The sequence below is a fragment of the Triturus cristatus genome, chromosome 9, assembly GCF_964204655.1.
Source record: "Triturus cristatus chromosome 9, aTriCri1.1, whole genome shotgun sequence".
Lineage (NCBI taxonomy): Eukaryota > Metazoa > Chordata > Amphibia > Caudata > Salamandridae > Triturus > Triturus cristatus.
In genome coordinates this window covers 977249992-977267536 of record NC_140592.1, presented here as the reverse complement: position 1 = coordinate 977267536, position 17545 = coordinate 977249992, and positions in this window count along the sequence as shown.

Sequence of the window (17545 nt, the reverse complement as noted above, 5' to 3'; positions counted from 1 at the left end):
CAAGATGGCCGCTTGCTTTTCCATCTGACGGCATATAGACTATTGGAGAACTTAAAATCTCGCGAGACTTTAGGTCTCGAGCCGCGAGACTGTGCGCTAATCTGCGCACTTCAATTTGATTGAGGAGATGAGTGTTTGGTCAAAGTAACCCTCTGCGAAATAACTCAATTAGAGAGGGTGTTTAGTAATTCTCTGCATTCCTTAGCCGTTTGGGGAAGCCTATGACCCATGTTTCCGAGCGGCTGTAAAATATCTGTGTGTCTCATCACTGTGGTGGACTGATTTACCGGCTACACTGTTTTCTCGACTACCGTTTGGAGGCTTAAATCCTTGAACGCTTCCTAGCGGATGTTGGAGATTTCAGGCAAAAGGTTGAGGAAGAGGAGTTCTAAAACAGACTTCCTCAGAGCTCAGAGTTTTTTCCCCTGCATTCTTAAACTCGTGAGTACACTCAACTACTTAAGTATCCTGAAGAAAACGTGAATTCAAATTCGTGAGCATTGAACAAGACTCTAAATTCCTGTGAGGACATTCCGTAACTCAGCGACCTTGAAGTAAGACAATTCCAGTATTTATGCATTGCCTCAGTATCCAATGCTACTGCGCGAAGGAGACCGTTCTGAAGACCTAATATCCTTGCTTCCTTTGCGTCTTCCCTCTTTGTTCCTTCCTACTTTACCTACCTTGTTCCTTTTTGCGCGCACACCTGAGAACCTTTCTCTTCAGATTCATCTGAGAGGAACTGTGCAATCAGCAGAGGTGAAAGACTCCTTGAGTAGATAACCAATTAATACAACTGTGTATCAATACTTACAAGGAGTATACAAGAATACTTTAGGTGGGAACAGTCTTGTAAAGAGAGTAGTTGGTGTGGGAGGGGAAGGAGTGTGTTAATCAAAGGTTCTCTTTCCTTGTGTGTATTAGGAACCTTCAGTCTCCAGGAGAGCGAGCTGAAGCAGCCACATCAAAAGAAGAGAAGCTAGACTCCAGAAGAACCTGGTAGGGAGGGAATTGATAGCGGAAGGATAAAGTATTTAGTACTAAATGCAAAAGAGTTATCAGGTTATCTGTTTCCTTGTGTGCATTAGGAAAACTCCAAATCCCAGCTGTCAGTGTAGAGATCTGAAGACTTGGCTGACGAAGTTGGAGGAAGTCCAGGAGTAGTTGGAGTGTCTCTTCTCTGTCCAAATCCCCTTTCCCCCTCTCTGGAGCAGCTGCGTGAACTGCAGTGTGTTCTGGGGAGTGGGCATTGGGAACTCGCAGCATCCTGCCTCTGTGAAGACTTTGGTGCATGACAGATTGAAGTGCCCACGGAGTTCCTTCACCCAGGCAGAATGATGGAAGGGTTTGACTTAAAGGCTCTGGGAGAAATGCTGGTATGGATACAGAGTGAGTTAGGAACCCTTAGTGAGGAAAATAAAAACCTACGACAAGAAATTCAGCCTTCTCGGCAGGAGACCTTGATACTATCCCAAAGTCAAGTCAAGTCAAATAATCTTTATTCGGATAAAAATATCCATAAAAGCACAGTTCATCACTACCAATGGCAAATACAATACAAGTTTTAAAACATGTAAATATACAATATCATCCAATACAAATACAAGGTTACAGTAGTAAAATCACAGTAAAAATGTTGGACGAACCTGCAGAATCTAGCAGCATTAATAACAAAGTATGAGGTTTAGACCAATGTGCAAAGTCAGCAGTATTTTACAGATAACGTGCGATAGCGTGCAATAAATCAGACAATGATGGGCATCAAGGTACAGATATAATTTTACTAAAACCCAATTTTCAGTTCTACCAATACTAGCAGCTTTATCAGAATATTTAGTTGCGGGCAATATTAATGACTATTATAAGAGCAAAGATAAAAGGTGAATTTCACTAGGCAGTGTTACAAAATTTAAGGCACATTAGGGTTCATTCATGGAAGCACGTGAGCGTACCGCAGCTTGTAAAAACTTGCTTATTCGGAAAATCAAATCATCCCTTTCTAGCCGTAAAATTTCAAAATATGCTAATTTGAAATCAAAGATAGCCCATGCCTTAAAATAGGGAGTTAAATGTTTTGTATATCTGGCATAAAATTTACAAAAAAGTAAAAAATGTAACAATGTTTGTTTACTACCAATACCGCAAGGGCAACACAACTGCTCAAGGTTGCTATTAAATCCTATCGGGAACCAAAGTGAATATTTTATACTACCATCCCTAAGGCGGAAAAGTAAGCTCATTTTCCATCTCCCTATATTCTTCCTGAGGTATTTCTGTGGCATATGATGTTGAGTGCTCGGTACCTCCAGAAAGGGCATATACCTAACAATCGATGATTTATGATGCTCAATGTTCTGTCTTTCTTTATGATACAGATCATACAGCGCCCCCCTAAGTGATTTTGTACTTATGCCTTCCTATGCTAATGGACATAAGAAAATATGCTCCAACTTCACACTGGCTAAACTGTTTTTAACTGCAACAAGCCAAGGTATACTACCCCCCTTATTGTATTTAAGGCAATCTATACTTATCTCTCGTGTTAAAATCGCAGCGGGGTTCTGCCATATTTTTAGCCAGAATATAGCTGGACGAGACTTAATAAAATCCTTCACATAATATAGGTTCAATTCCTTGTGGCAAATGTTGGAGATGAAATTTGAGCCCCGAGAATTTTTCTACAAAATCTATTCTCTTCAATTTGGATCCCGCTACAATTTACATACCCCCAGACTTCAGCACCATGGGTGGCCGTCGATACACATTGCGATTTATATATCTGGATTAAAGGTAACACCACTTCTGCTTGTTTTGGCTGCCGAAGACTAAATATAGAATTCACCGCTTTGGAAAGTTTGCTTGTGCTGTGGGCTACATGGACTTGCCAAGAGCCTGATTCTGAAAAAACTAAGCCCAGATAAGGAAAAGTGCTTGTGCGTGTTAGGGATTCGCTGCCCGATGTTATAGAATTAATACAGTGTTTTTTCGGCCCACACATCATTATATAAGATTTTTTTAAATTAGTGCAAAGGTCCAGTTCGGCCATAAAAGACACGACCCCGTAACTAAAGTGCGAAGTGCGTTGGGGGTGAGGCCCATGAGGACCGCATCGTCTGCATATAAAAGCACGGGGAATAATTTGCCATTAATTTTCGGTACATCATTGGTCAATTTAGACAGGGAATTATGTAATTCATTTATATAAAGAATAAAAAGTAGGGGGGCTAGAACACAGCCTTGTTTGACCCCTCTACCAATGACAATATCCCCAGAAACCTCCGCCTCATTGCTTATCCTCACCCGTGCCTTTAAATCCCTGGGCAAATACGCCAAAAAATGGACCAAAGCCTCATCCAACCCATAATTTAAAAGAATCTCCCATAAACGTGATCTAATAACAAAATCAAAGGCTGAGGTTTAATCCATAAAACCCAAATAAAGTGGAACTTTTTGAGCGATCGTATATTTGCCCAGAATAAGATTTAAGTTCGAACACTGTTCGACAGTTCCGACATTGCTTCTAAAGCCCAGCTGACAACAATTTAAAATTTGGTTGTCAAAGAGTTAGTGAGATCACGTCAGGCGCATCTAGTTCTTCCTAGGCTTTACCAACAGTTTCCACACCAGAACGAAATACTCGCACAGTCACACAAGTTCTACATTCAGTTTCACCCATTATTCCTTTGGCCCCTCCTGAGAAGTTTAGTGGGGATCCTCAAAAGGCCCAACTCTTTCTCATGCAATGCTCTTTACACTTTATGTGTCGCTCAACTCTATTTCCAGATGTCCAGTCTAGAGTGGCATTCATTCTATCATACCTGAGTGAAGATGCAGCTAATTGGGCGATGCCTCTAGTTCCTCGTGATGATCCACTCTTATATGATTTTGATCGATTTAAGGCTGAATTCCTTCGAATTTTTGACAGACGCAGAATCTCTCAGGCAATGGACAATGAATTGTTAGAGCTGCGTCAAGGCAATAAAGACCTAATTACAAACTTGACTCAGTTTAATAAATTATTGGTAGAGACTAACTGGCCAGAAGAGAAGAGAACGGCTTTGTTCTATCGAGGATTAAAAGACGAGATTAAGGATATACTGGCTCAGATTCCGAATCGACCCACTGATTTTTCAGAGTTGGTAGATTTGGTGTTGGAAATCGATTTCCGTAGCTCTGAACGAAAAGTGAAAAGAAGTTTTGAGAGTTTCGATGGAATTACCCTAGATTTGATAAAATCCGATCTGAGGGAGGTAAGAACTCGGTAGCAACCGCCGAGAGTGAACCTATGCAGATTGGCTCAGTGCGGGGTCCATTGAGTAAGGAAGAAAGGGAACAAAGGAAAGTAAAGAAATTATGTATGTATTGTGGGGGTTCCGGGCACTTTGTAAAAGAATGTCCCAAAAGACCTAAGAATCCAGTTTCGGGAAACTCGCAAAACCATCTGTAGAAGGAGTCGTTCAGATGGCAAAAAGTGAGATAGAGACTCCACCCACCCATCAAGTCATGAATACCCTTCAAACTCAAGCCCCTCATTTAATTTTGCAAATGACCTTGAAATGTAGGAAGTACAAAATCGTTGGAGTTGCGATAATGATTGACTCTCGTGTCACAGGCAATTTTTGTGATATAAAATACGCCAAGATAATTGGACTACAACCAATATTAAAGGATAAAAAAAAAAAAAGTTTGGGCTGTGGATGGGACTAACCTTTCTTCAAGTCCAATCACCCATCATACTGAGTCAGTGGAACTCATTCAGGCCAACGGCCATCGAGAGTTGATTCAATTCAACCTTATAGACGCTCCTCAGTTCCAAGTCATTTGTTTACTCTTCATAATCCTACCATTGATTGGGAGAATCGGACTGTGGAGATGGACTCACTATTTTGTTTGGAACATTGCTTTCCTTCGGCTACCGAGAATATCGAACCATCGCAGGCTGCACTCTTGTCGTATAGTCCGGGAGCGATTGGGGTGATTGAAACAATTGAAGTCCCAATTGAGTACCGAGACTTTCAAGAAGTCTTTAGTGAGCAAGAAGCTGAAAAATTACCCCCACATCGTTCCTATGATTGTGCTATCGACTTGGAACCTGGTGCAGTATTGCCGTGCTGTAGAATATATGCATTAACAGAGGCAGAAAATAACTACTTAAAAGAATATCTTGACCGCTACTTAGCCAATGGATTTATTAGACCATCTCAGTCCCCGGTCTCTTCCCCGTTATTCTTCATTCCTAAGAAAAAAGGATCCTTTAGAACGTGCATCGATTACCGTGCAATCAATAGGATAACTGTTAAAAATCGTTATCCTTTACCCTTGATCTCAGTTCTTTTGGATCAGATTGAAGAGGCTCAGATCTTTACCAAACTCGATCTTCGAGGGGCCTATCGACTAATACGAATGAAAGAAGGCCACGAATTGAAGACGGAATTTAGAACAAAATATCGGCTGTTCGAATACCAGGTGATGCCATTCGGCCTGTGTAATGCCCCAGCAGCCTTTCAACACTTCATCAATGACATCATGGGAGATTTGATTGACAAAATTGCAGTGGTTTATTTAGATGACATCCTAATCTTTTCCAAAGATCCACAAGAGCACACAGAACATGTCAAGTTAGTCCTGGAAAGACTCCGCCATCATCAGCTGTTCGTAAAATTGGAGAAATGTGCCTTTAGTGTCCATTCAGTGGAATTTTTGGGATTCATCTTGTCTCCTGAAGGAATCACAATGGAAATGAAGAAAGTGCAGTCAGTCATCGATTGGCCATCTCCTAAAGATATTAAGGAGGTCCAACGGTTCCTGGGTTTTGCCAATTTCTAACGGCGCTTTATCTTGGAGTTTTCGCAGAAGATCATCCCCATTACAAGACTCCTCAAGAAGGGGGTCAAATTTCATTGGGGAGAAGAAGCGGAACAAGCTTTTGAATTTTTGAAGAAGAGTTTCACCTCGGCCCCAATTTTGCTTCACGCAGATCCAACCGAACCCTTCTTTGTGGAAGCCTCTGTGAAGACTTTGGTGCATGACAAGATGTAGCCCAAGTATAGCCCCATGACAGAATGTTCCAGAGTGTTCTTAAGAACAACTAGAGCGCTTACTGTCTTACTTATGACAAAAGTATGGCACACCTGAAGCCATCTTGATTAGAATAAACTGGTAACACTTAAAACATTTAATTTAAAAAGGAACACAATGAGGGGGTTCATTTTGCCATAGAAATCATAATTAGTGCTGAAGAAAGAAAAATTAGGGCACATTTTGAGTGACTTCTCAAATCCTCTTCTATTTCATAAAAAAATTCTGACATGCAGACTGAAACATGCACTTTTAATATCAGCAGCAGACTTCCGTGGTGAGCAGTAGATTTACTACAGTGATCTAATGAGCAACTAGGGTGCTAACATTCAGAATTTATGGCAAATGTGTGACATATCTGAATACCTTCTTGATGGAATCAAAGGAAAAAACTGAAAGCATTTCCTACTGAGGAGAGTGCAGTAAATGAGGAAATTAGGAAACTTCATAACAAATAAATCTCCCAAGATGGCCACCAGAGACAAACGAGCCCAAATGTAGCACAAATATCACCCAGATGTAGCCCACATGTAGCCCAATGAAAGAAGTGTGCAAAACACTTTTTATTTTTTGTGTTTTTATAGTTTTGTATACTGCAGTCTTGGAAGGTCTTGGAGTGCTTTACATGAGCATTGGTTACCTCACACAAGAACAAATTCATTTTTGTTGTAGACATGGGGAGATTAAGTGATTTGACCAGAATCACAGAATGTCGAGCTGAATCAGAAACTCCAACCTGGTTCCCCAGTTGCAAAGTCTGGAGCTCTGGAAGTAACACCACATCCTCTCCCCTAAGTGCAACTTTTAATCAAGTGGTCAACTGGATAAAAAAACATAAAGATAACAAATAATTTAAAAGTGCTTTGTCGCTATTTGAAAACTCAGAAAATATGTTCTCATTTTAGTTTTTTCGAGCACTAACCATAATTTTGATGCAAATAAGACCCTCTCATATATGTAATTTCTAAAGGAAATGCTCTAGGTATTACAGTTTTGATTACATCAAGATGACGTCAGGCGTTCCACACTTTTGTAATAAATATAGAATGTTAGCAAACTAGTTGTTCATTAGGATACTGTTGAGAGGCAGAGGCTAGGGGCACGGACTCTGAAAATTGAAGGCAGGTAGGAGGGTGCAGAGGCAACAATTTGACCACACTTGGCAGGCAGGAAGGGCAGTGGCAGCACAACAGGCTATGGAGGGCAGTCGAAAGGGGGGCAGGGGCAACAAACCAACAATACAGGACTGGCAAGAGAGGCTGTGGCAATATAATAGACCATTGTGGGCAGAAGGAAGAGGCAGTGGTAGTACAACCATACATGCCAACAGACCCGATTCAGCCAGGAAACGCCCAATGTTTTTAAGCCCATATGGGCTTTATTTGATCTGTCTCCTGTATACAATCTCCTCTTTTTCAATGTAAGTCACAGGAGAAAATCAATACCCCAGTTTTTTTTTCAAAATCTCCCTCTTACCAAGTTCAAAATGTTAGCAAGTATGGTACATTGGATCATGGAAGGCAGGAGGAATTGGGGTAGGGACATGGACTCGGATAACAGAGGACAGGAGGGACATGGAGAGGTGCACCAAACTGGCCCTACAGGGCAGGCATCAGGGTTTGCAGCAGCACAATACACCACACAGGGCATGCGGGATGGGAGTGCAGCACAACAATCCATAGAAAGCAATAGGGAGGGGACAGGACCATGGACATGGAAAACAGAGAACAGAGGGGAAAGAGACAATGGTAGCTAGCTGACCATAATGGATAGACAGGAGAGAAAGCTGCAGCATAACAGACCATAAAGGGCAGGAGGGACGGATCAGGGGCATTACAATAGAACAGACAAGCCAGGAGGGAGAGAATAGGGGTCTGCACATGGAAACAGCGGGCTGGAGGTAAGGGGGCAGGGCAGGAGCAGCACGATGACCATGGAGGCCAGTCAGGATGGGCACTAGAAGCAAGGCACACCATGAAGAGCAACAGTGAGACTATGATGGCATACACACAGACCATGGAGGGAAGGTGGGAGGGGGTCAGGGGCAGCTAGCTGACCACACCGGGAAGGTGGGAGGGGCTGTGGCAGCACAGAAGACCATGCATGGCAAGTTGGAGGGTTAGTGGCAGCACAATGGCTATGATGGGCAAGAAGGAGGGTGCAGGGGCATGCACAAATGACCATGGAAGATAGAAGGGAGGGTCAGGACCTGGGCACAGACAAGAGAGTTCAGGGGAAGGGGCCTCACAATAGACCACTCGGGGCAAGCAGGAGGAGCAGTTGCAGCACAACAGACCAGGGAGGGCAGAAGGGCGTGGCAGTAAAATGGACCATGGAGGACAGGAGGAAGGGGATAGGGGCATGGAATGTGGACAGGCAGGGGGGGAGGTGGCAGGGACAAGTTACAGTCATCTGACAATGCTAAGCAGGTGAGAGGGGAGTGGCAGTTCAACAGAGCACTCAGAGTAGATAGAAGTGGCAGGTCCATGGAACATGGTGGGCAAAAAGGATGGAGCTGGGGCATGCACAAAGACATCAGAGGGCAGGGGGAAGGAGAATAGGGGTAGCAAGCTAAGCACAGAGGCTAAGCAGGAGGTCAATGATGGGGCATAGAATTGGGCAATGGAGGGCAGGAGGAGTGGACTAGTACATCATGCTAAATGAAGGGCAGTGGCAGCACATCAGACCATGCATGGCAGGAGGGAGGAGGCTAGTCCATGGATTCAGACAACAGAGGATAGGGAGGAGGTTGATGGGGCAGCAAGCTAACTGTTCAGAGAAGGCGGGAAGGCCAGTGGCAGAACAACGGCCACACAGGGCTGTAATAAGGGAGCAGGGACATGGACTTGGACAATGGATGGCTAGGAGGAGGGAAGGCAGGAGCAGCAAGCTTGGGTGGGGGCAGCACAATGCCAGGCCCTGCTTCCAACCCCCCACCATCTATTGTGATATGCATCTTACTTAACATTAAAAGAAAAACTAGAAATTTGTTGAAAAAAACAAAGATTACAGGGACAGTAAAGTTAGACTCAGATTTCACTCATACACAACCACTGAAATTCAGCAGTTATAGTTACCTGAGCTAAATATAACTTACGCCCCCGCAATGTACTGCTAAGGACCTCAGACATTACATCATTCATGACATGGTCAGTTACATCACTCATGACATCACTCATGACATCTCAAATGAGCTGTGAATGGAATTTAGGGATAGTGTGTGTATATTAACACCCCTTTTTTTCCTTTTCTTTCGTGTAAGAACCATTATAATACGCAATGTGCCCAGATTAATATGGCCGATGGCCTTTCACTTTAAAGCAATGTGTAGTTCTTTGTTTATGTTGATGTTTGCAATTCTAAGTATGTTTATTATGAATATGTCATATTGACAAACATACAGGTATGGCGGGCACGGGGCACGATATGCTGAAATGACATTATGTGCATATTAACACTTGTTTTCTTTTCTTTATTGTATCAATTCCTGAATTTTCACATCGTGACCAGGCCAATATGGCCGCCAGCTTTTTGGATTAAAGTAATGCATTGCTGATGACATCACATATTACATCACTCATGACATGGTCAGTGACATCACTGATGACATCACTGATGACATCTCAAATGACATCACTGATGACATCATCTACGTGATCATCTGATGCACCTCCTCACACCCTAAAATACAGACTACCATTCTCGAAACCATAGACACACCAATACTAGTACAGCTACAATATTTTGTACACTATGCATGCACACCTCTAACCAGCTACAAACTATTGATACACTCTTCTAAATACCCAGTTAGTACCTATGCAGTCTAGGAATCTTTCTGTCTGTCTCATGCACTTATCCATTCAACCATCCAGCACTATCTACGTATCCTATCACTTTGCCAATATCTAAGCACTAATACATTTAGCATGCACTCTCTTTGCAGCACTGAAATTACTCCAGTTATTAGTCATATATATAAGGAATGGCCTAGCCACTAACACAAGTGCAGGTACAATATTTTGTACACTGTGCATGCAGACCTCTAACCAGCTACATACTATTGATACGCTCTTCGAAATACCCAGTTAGTACCTAAGCAGTCTAGGAATGTAATGTAATGTAAGGTGGTATTTATAAAGCACATCCTGCCACTCCGCAAGGAGCATCCTGGCACTGAGTATTCAGAGGTAAGGGGGGAGCCCTAAGGTTACTAAATAAGGGAAAGGCACAATTCGTATGGGGTGCTGAATAACCAAGTCTTCAGGGCCTTCCTGAATTGTGTTTTGGTATCCATCTGTCTGTCCCATGCACTTCTCCATTCACCCGCCCACCACTATCTACGTATCCTATCACTCCACCAATACCTAGGCACTTATAAATTCAGCACGCACTTTCTTTGCAACACTGAAATTACTCCAGTTATTAGTCGTATACTTAAGGAACGGCGTAGTCAAAAACACAAGTGCAGGTACAATATTTTGTACACTATGCATGCACACCTCTAACCAGCTACAAACTATTGATACACTCTTCTAAATACCCAGTTAGTACCTATGCAATGTAGGAATCCTCCTGTCTGTCCCATGCATTTCTCCAATCACCCATCCAGCACTATCTGCTTATCCTATTACTCCACCAATACCTAAGCACTTATAAATTCACTATACACTCTGTTGTGATACTGTAATTATTCTAGTTACTAGTCATGAACTTATGGAATGGCCTAGCTACTAACACAAGTACATCTATAATATTTTTTGCACTATCCAAGCAGACCTCTAACTAGCTACATACTATTGATACATTCTTCTAAATACCCAGTTAGTACTCATACAGTGTAGGAATCGTCCAGTCTGCCCCATGCACTTCTTTAATCACTTATCTACCACTATCTACTTATCGTATCACTCCACCAATACGTAAGCACTTATAAAGTAAGTGTTCACTCTGTTTGCAGCACTGTCATCATTCCAGTTACTCCTGGTATTCTTATAAAATGACCTAGGCACCAACACAAGTACACATAAAATATTCTGTGCATAATCCCTACAAATCTCTAAGCAGATACTTACTATTGGACCACTCCATTAAATACTGAAGTAGTACCGATGCAGCATAGGATACCTCCTGTCAGTCTCATGCAATTCTTCAGTCACACATCCAGCACTATGTTCTTATTGTTTCAGTCTGCCAATACCTAAGCACTTATGGGACAGATTTACAAGCACCCTGCGCCACGAGTATGTCACTTTTTGTAACGTAGTAAGGGCGCCAGGCACTCCTTCATATTTACAAGGAGAGGAAAAGCCACCCTGCGTGGTTTTTCCTCTCCTTGTAAATACGACCCCTTCATACACAGAACTTTGCGTTGAAGGGGCGTCCCATAGGTGTTGCTGTGGGTGTTCCCACGCAGCACCCATAGAACAAGACACATCTCCAGATTTATGAGAAATCGTAAATCTGGAGATTTGTGTGAATGCTGCGCCATCCTAGAGTTGGTGTAGCAAGGCGCAATGAGGAGAATTGTTTTCATTTCTCCTCATTTTTTCCTCTTTGATATGATATGATATGATGTAGTTTTTGTAAAGCGCGGCTTACACTCCAAGGAGCATCTTGGCGCTAGTGGTGAGAGTGTCATTGGAAAAAGAAAAGGGAAAGTGCTGACAGAAAGAACTAAGGAGAGTTAGGTTAGATTAGTTTTAGGACTAACGTGTCAGGCGCATTAAAAATCCAGGTTTTGAGGGCCTTGCGAAATAGGATTTCAGAGGGGATCTGACGCATCTGGGAGGGGAGTTTGTTCCAGGCTCTAGCTCCCAGAAAACCTAGCGATTTGCCACCTTTGGTTGCGAGCCTGAATCTAGGGACCACCAGTAGGTTCAGGTTGGAAGACCTGAGTGATCGAGAGGGGGTGTATTTTCCAAACCTTTGAGACAGGTAGGAGGGACCCGACTGGTGGTAGGCTCTGAAGGTGATGAGCAGGATTTTAAATAGTACTCTCTTATGAATGGGCAGCCAGTGTAGGGTTCTAAGTGCTGCTGAGGCAGATGACCTCCTGGGCAGCCTTAGTACTAGGCGGGCTGCGGTATTCTGCACCATCTGCAGTTTGTGCAGGACGCTTTTATTGGAACCTGCATAGATGCTATTGCAGTAATCCAGGCGGGATGTGATGAGGGCCACAGCGATTGTCTTCCTGGCCGTCAGGGGAAGGAGGTCGAAGAACCTTCTTAAGCCCTTGATGATGTTAAAGCAGGACCCTGCCACGGTACCTGCTTGTTGCTTGAAAGAGAGGGCTTCATCAAACCTAATCCCGAGGTTGCGGGCTGATTTGATTGTGTTTGGCGGGACCTCAGCATCTTGGGGCCACCACTGTTTCGGGCAGAAGAAATTATCTTGACCGAAAGGGAGGATTTCCGTTTTTCCTGAGTTACACTTGAGGTGGTGGGTTCTCATCCATTCAAAAGTGGCGGTAAGACAGGCTTTCAGATTTTCTTCAGCTGAGGTAGTGTTGTCTTGGACCAGGATGAGCTGCGTATCATCAGCATAAGATATTGTGCTGATGTTGAAGGAGCTGATGAGTTCTATCAGGGGGGTCATATATAAGTTAAAAAGAATTGGGCTTAGGCTAGAGCCCTGTGGCACCCCTGTGTTTAGTGCCTTCTCGCCTGACCGATAGTTTCCCAATAAGGTGACTTGCTTTCTATGGCTAAGGAAGTTTTTTAGCCAGTTTAGGGCGGTTCCTGCAATTCCCAGGTTTGCCAGGCGGCCAATTAATACGGGATGGGAAACCGTATCAAAGGCCGCCGACAGGTCGAGCAAGATCATGACGGCTTTTTTGCCTTGGTCCATTGCTGTCTTGAGGGTCTCTACTGTATGTAGGAGGGCTGACTCCGTGGAGTGTTTTGCTCTGAAGCCTGCTTGGTTAGGATGTAGTAGATTGTTTTCCTCCAGAAATGCAGTCAACTGTTTGTTTACAGCTGACTCTGTGAGTTTAAACAGTAGAGGGAGCAGCGATATAGGGCGGAGGTTGGAGAGTGTGGTGGGGTCGGCAAGGGTTTTCTTTTGAAGGGGTTTCACGGCAGCGAGTTTCCATTCAGAGGGAATGGCAGCGGTAGCAAGGGAGGAATTAATAATATTGTTTATAGTGGGATTCACAGTGTCCACTATGGTTTGGAGTAGCAAAGGGGGACACGGATCAAACGGGGAGCCTGACTTGGTAGAGAGGATAGCTTGGCGAGTTTCCTCCATGTTGACCGGGGCAAAATTGCTTAGCTGCGGGTTTTTGTTGGTTGTTGGTAGGTTTTCCTGTAAAAGGGATTCGGGGGGGTCTGGAAAGTCTTTAATTAGGTTTTGAATTTTTTGTTCGAAATAGTCTGCAATTGAGTTGCACAGGGCGAGAGAGGGTGGGATCTCTTGCCTAAGAATTCTGGGATTCATGAAGTCATCGACTATTTTGAAGATTTGCTTTTGATTGTTGTTAGACTTAGTGATGGCTTCAAGGAAATGTTCTTTTTTGGCGATTTTTATCATTTCGTGATAATGTTTCCTAGCAGTTTTGTAATGTAGGAGTTCAGAGTCGCTATAGGTGCGACGCCATTTCTTTTCGAGGGTTCTAACCTCTGAGCGCTTGTCTTTGAGGTGGGGGGAGAACCATGGGGCACATTTTTTATTATGCTTTTTTCTCACTGTTTGCGGATTGGGGGGTTTTCCGAGATTTGTGATCCATGTGCAGAAATTGCTGTAATCTGTTTCAGTGCAACCAGTGGGGAGGGGTTTTAATTTCTCGGCAACGAGGTGCAGATTGGGGGAGTTTGCTAGTTTTTTCCAGTCTGTCTGTGCCTGAGTATCAATTCTTGGTTTGGGAATGTTTGTCCTTTTTTTAAGAGCGAGGTTAAAGGGGATTAGCCAGTGGTCAGTCCACGTTTGCGGCAGAGGAGTTGCTGTAGTAAGGGTAGTGAGATTGGTGCAAATGCAGTCCAGGATGTGGCCTGCTTTATGCGTGGGCTTCTTGGTCCGTATTTCCAGTCCCAGAATATCGGTGAGTTCATTGAGCCATATTGTGTTAGGGTCATTGACTTTGTCCAGGTGGAAATTTAAGTCGCCCAAAACGGTGAAGTTGGCGTATTTCATGGCGAGAGTGCTGAGTGCCTCTTCAAAACTAAGTGAAAAACCGTTCTGTGGTCCTGGCGGGCGGTAGATGAGGGCACCGGCAAAGGTGTTTTCATCATTTATCTGGATGCGGAAACCTATGCTTTCTGCTCCCTTAATGTCCGATATCTCGAACGTGGAGCATTTTATGGAGTCCCGGTGGATAATGGCAAGGCCACCACCTCTTTGTTCCTGTCTGTCAGCACGTTGGATGAGGTATCCATGTGGAACAGCCTGGGCTATAACAGGGTTGCACCATGCTTTTAGCCAGGTTTCAGTTACAAATAGTAGGTCAAAGTCGTTTTCTGTGATGAGGTCATAGATATGAGCTCCATTTTTACATATTGACCTAGCGTTGATTAGGGCTCCTCGGATCAGGGTCAAGTCTTCCGTAGCGGGTGACCATTTCTCTGGGGTGAGAGTGGTTTTACATGAGTGGCAGCTTAGAGGCCCTAACCAGTTTTCGACATTGATCACATTATGACAGTTTTTACAGTTGTTGTTTAGGGAGAGGATTTTTTCTCTCGTTAGTGTAGGCATTGGGTTGGTACATACCTTAGATTGGGCAGCGTGGCGTGCCCTAGGCCCGGTCGTGGCGCGGACGGGCGCAGACGGGCTTGCCTTAGGCGCGCCTTCGGCGCGCAAACGGCGCTCCCGCTGCGCTCGTCCGCTGCGCTGGAATGGCCGGCACATTTGTAGTTGTCAGGGGGGGCGTGGCCTCGCAGTGGGCGTGGCTGTCGGCTTAGGGCGTTCCTGAGAGAGCGAGGGGTCGCTGTGTCAGGGGATCGAGGAGGGCGGTGATAGCGCGTTTAGGTCGGCGCTTTTGGGCAGATAAGCCCAGTGAAGTTTGTTTTTTAAAATTCAACAAAAGAAAATAGTGCAGTTTTTAAAAGCTAAACACACACACAGTCCTCCGGCTTCCGCCTCAGAGGATGACACACTCAGCTGCAAGCGCTTCCAATCAGCGTATTTGTAGTTGTCAGGGGGGGCGTGGCCTCGCAGTGGGCGTGGCTGTCGGCTTAGGGCGTTCCTGAGAGAGCGAGGGGTCGCTGTGTCAGGGGATCGAGGAGGGCGGTGATAGCGCGTTTAGGTCGGCGCTTTTGGGCAGATAAGCCCAGTGAAGTTTGTTTTTTAAAATTCAACAAAAGAAAATAGTGCAGTTTTTAAAAGCTAAACACACACACAGTCCTCCGGCTTCCGCCTCAGAGGATGACACACTCCACACACACACATTCCACAGCATACATTGAAAGAGGAAAATGCCTTTACTGATTGTTTTTGTGCAGGAAGGTGTCCCTTCCTGCACAAAAACAATCTCCACACGACACAGACATCCTTGCACCATGGTGTAAGGGTGCCTGTGTCACCCCGTGGCTGCAGTTTGTGCAGCAGTGCAGAGGGAAGCACAGAGTTGCAAGATATTCATGTACATATGTCACATCCCTGTGCTTCGGAAGTTCCACAGTGCAGTGCAGCTAAAGAGCTTGCAGTGTCACGCTGCAGTACTTCCTCATAAATCTTCAGCTATAAATTCACCATACACTACTAATGCATTCTTTCACTCAATCATGCTTTATACATATATTCAACCAAACTTTCACACATTACCTTGCAATTATAGTTCTTTCTTTAACCAGATAAGTTAGTTCTGATAAGAACTTTTTTTATTCTTCTTCTTTCTTTTGTATTTTTTGTTATTTTTTTGAACAATTTTGGGTGTTTTTTCAAAAAATGAACAAAAAAAGAACGAATAAAACAGGAAACATTTGGAATTACTTATCATTCGCTCACCGAAGCATATAAGTTTCTTACACTTCACGCAGTGTTGCTTGAGAAAGGCGAATTCTGGCCTACTGTCCATTGCAGGTGTTCCTGAGGACGCTCCAGATGTACTTGCCACAGCAGGTGAGGGGTTCAAAGCAGCTCACCTCATTTCCTCCTGAGCAAGATTGAGAGGATGTGTGGTCCGGAGATGCTTGTACATAGAAGCAGTGCCATAAGAGTTTTTTTTTTTTCACTGCCTCTTGACAGGACTCGGTCACAAATTTTGCACGTCACCTTTCTCGCATTTACTTTCTTCTCTCCAGGTGTAAAAGTGAAGAATTTCCACACAACAGATTCAGGCCTCTGTGTACGTGGTCCCTCCTGCAAGAATTCTTCTTCAGAAGATACTTCCTCCTGCTGCTGCTAATGTCCAAATGCCATTTTGTTTGATATTTTTTTAAAAACACCAAAAAATACAAGCAAAAAGGGTTCTTGTAGGAAAAGAGATGTCTCTCTAAAGATGCTCCAACAAGAATGATTAAAATGGGTGGGGTCCTTCAATAGTTACAGTGGGGAATGTTATGAACCAATTAAATCTTTTTTTTTGAGGTCACATGGGATCCGCGCACTCTGCACTCACGAAGCACGCACCCGACTTCACGAAAATATATTTAAAAATAATATAAGTTTATTATAAGTACAAATATATTATTTTTATAAATATCTTATATAGTCTCTTGTCCTAATATGTATATTAAACAACATACATATCATTTAGCGGGAGTCACGCACCCAGTGCCCCCCAGCACGTATATGACGTCACACGGGACCCGCCACCACGCAAGCATCGCGTATCGTAATGCGCATGTGTCGCGAATGCGCGGGAGCAGGAGTTGTGGACTGGTCTCATACCAATCGCGCACATCACGTAATATTAAATGTATATGATGTAACTGAAAAACACGCAGCCGTCACACACACCGTACACGGATCCTTCACAATGTTTCTAAAATGGTGGCTAGAATCCGCACACCCACTGTTATGTGTATGCTTTGGGTACGCGAATTGGAAACATTTTTTGAAAAAGAAAATAATATAAATATATTAAAATAAAACAAATTAAAAAAATTACACAATATTTCAGTTTAAATTTTTTGGGCAATTTCCAGAAAAATATATAATGTTATTTAATGAATAACATTTTTATAAATAAACAGTTAAAAAACTGTAGAAAATCAGTACAAAAAAATAGGTATAACTACTATTACACTTAAAAATTAGCATTTAAAAAACCTTTGAAATTCACTGAAAAAACCATAGGTTTCAGAGACGTTATAGTTAGAAATTAACATTTAAAAAACCTTAGAAATTCACAAAAAAAACATAGATTTCAGGGGTGTTATAGTTAGCTGGACATTTCACTCGTACAAAATCATAGAAATTCCTCCGTTATAGTTAGTTCTGCTAAATATAACTCGCACGCCCGCAATGCACTGCTGATGATGTCACATATTATATCATTCATGACATGTCAGTGACATCACTGCTGACATCA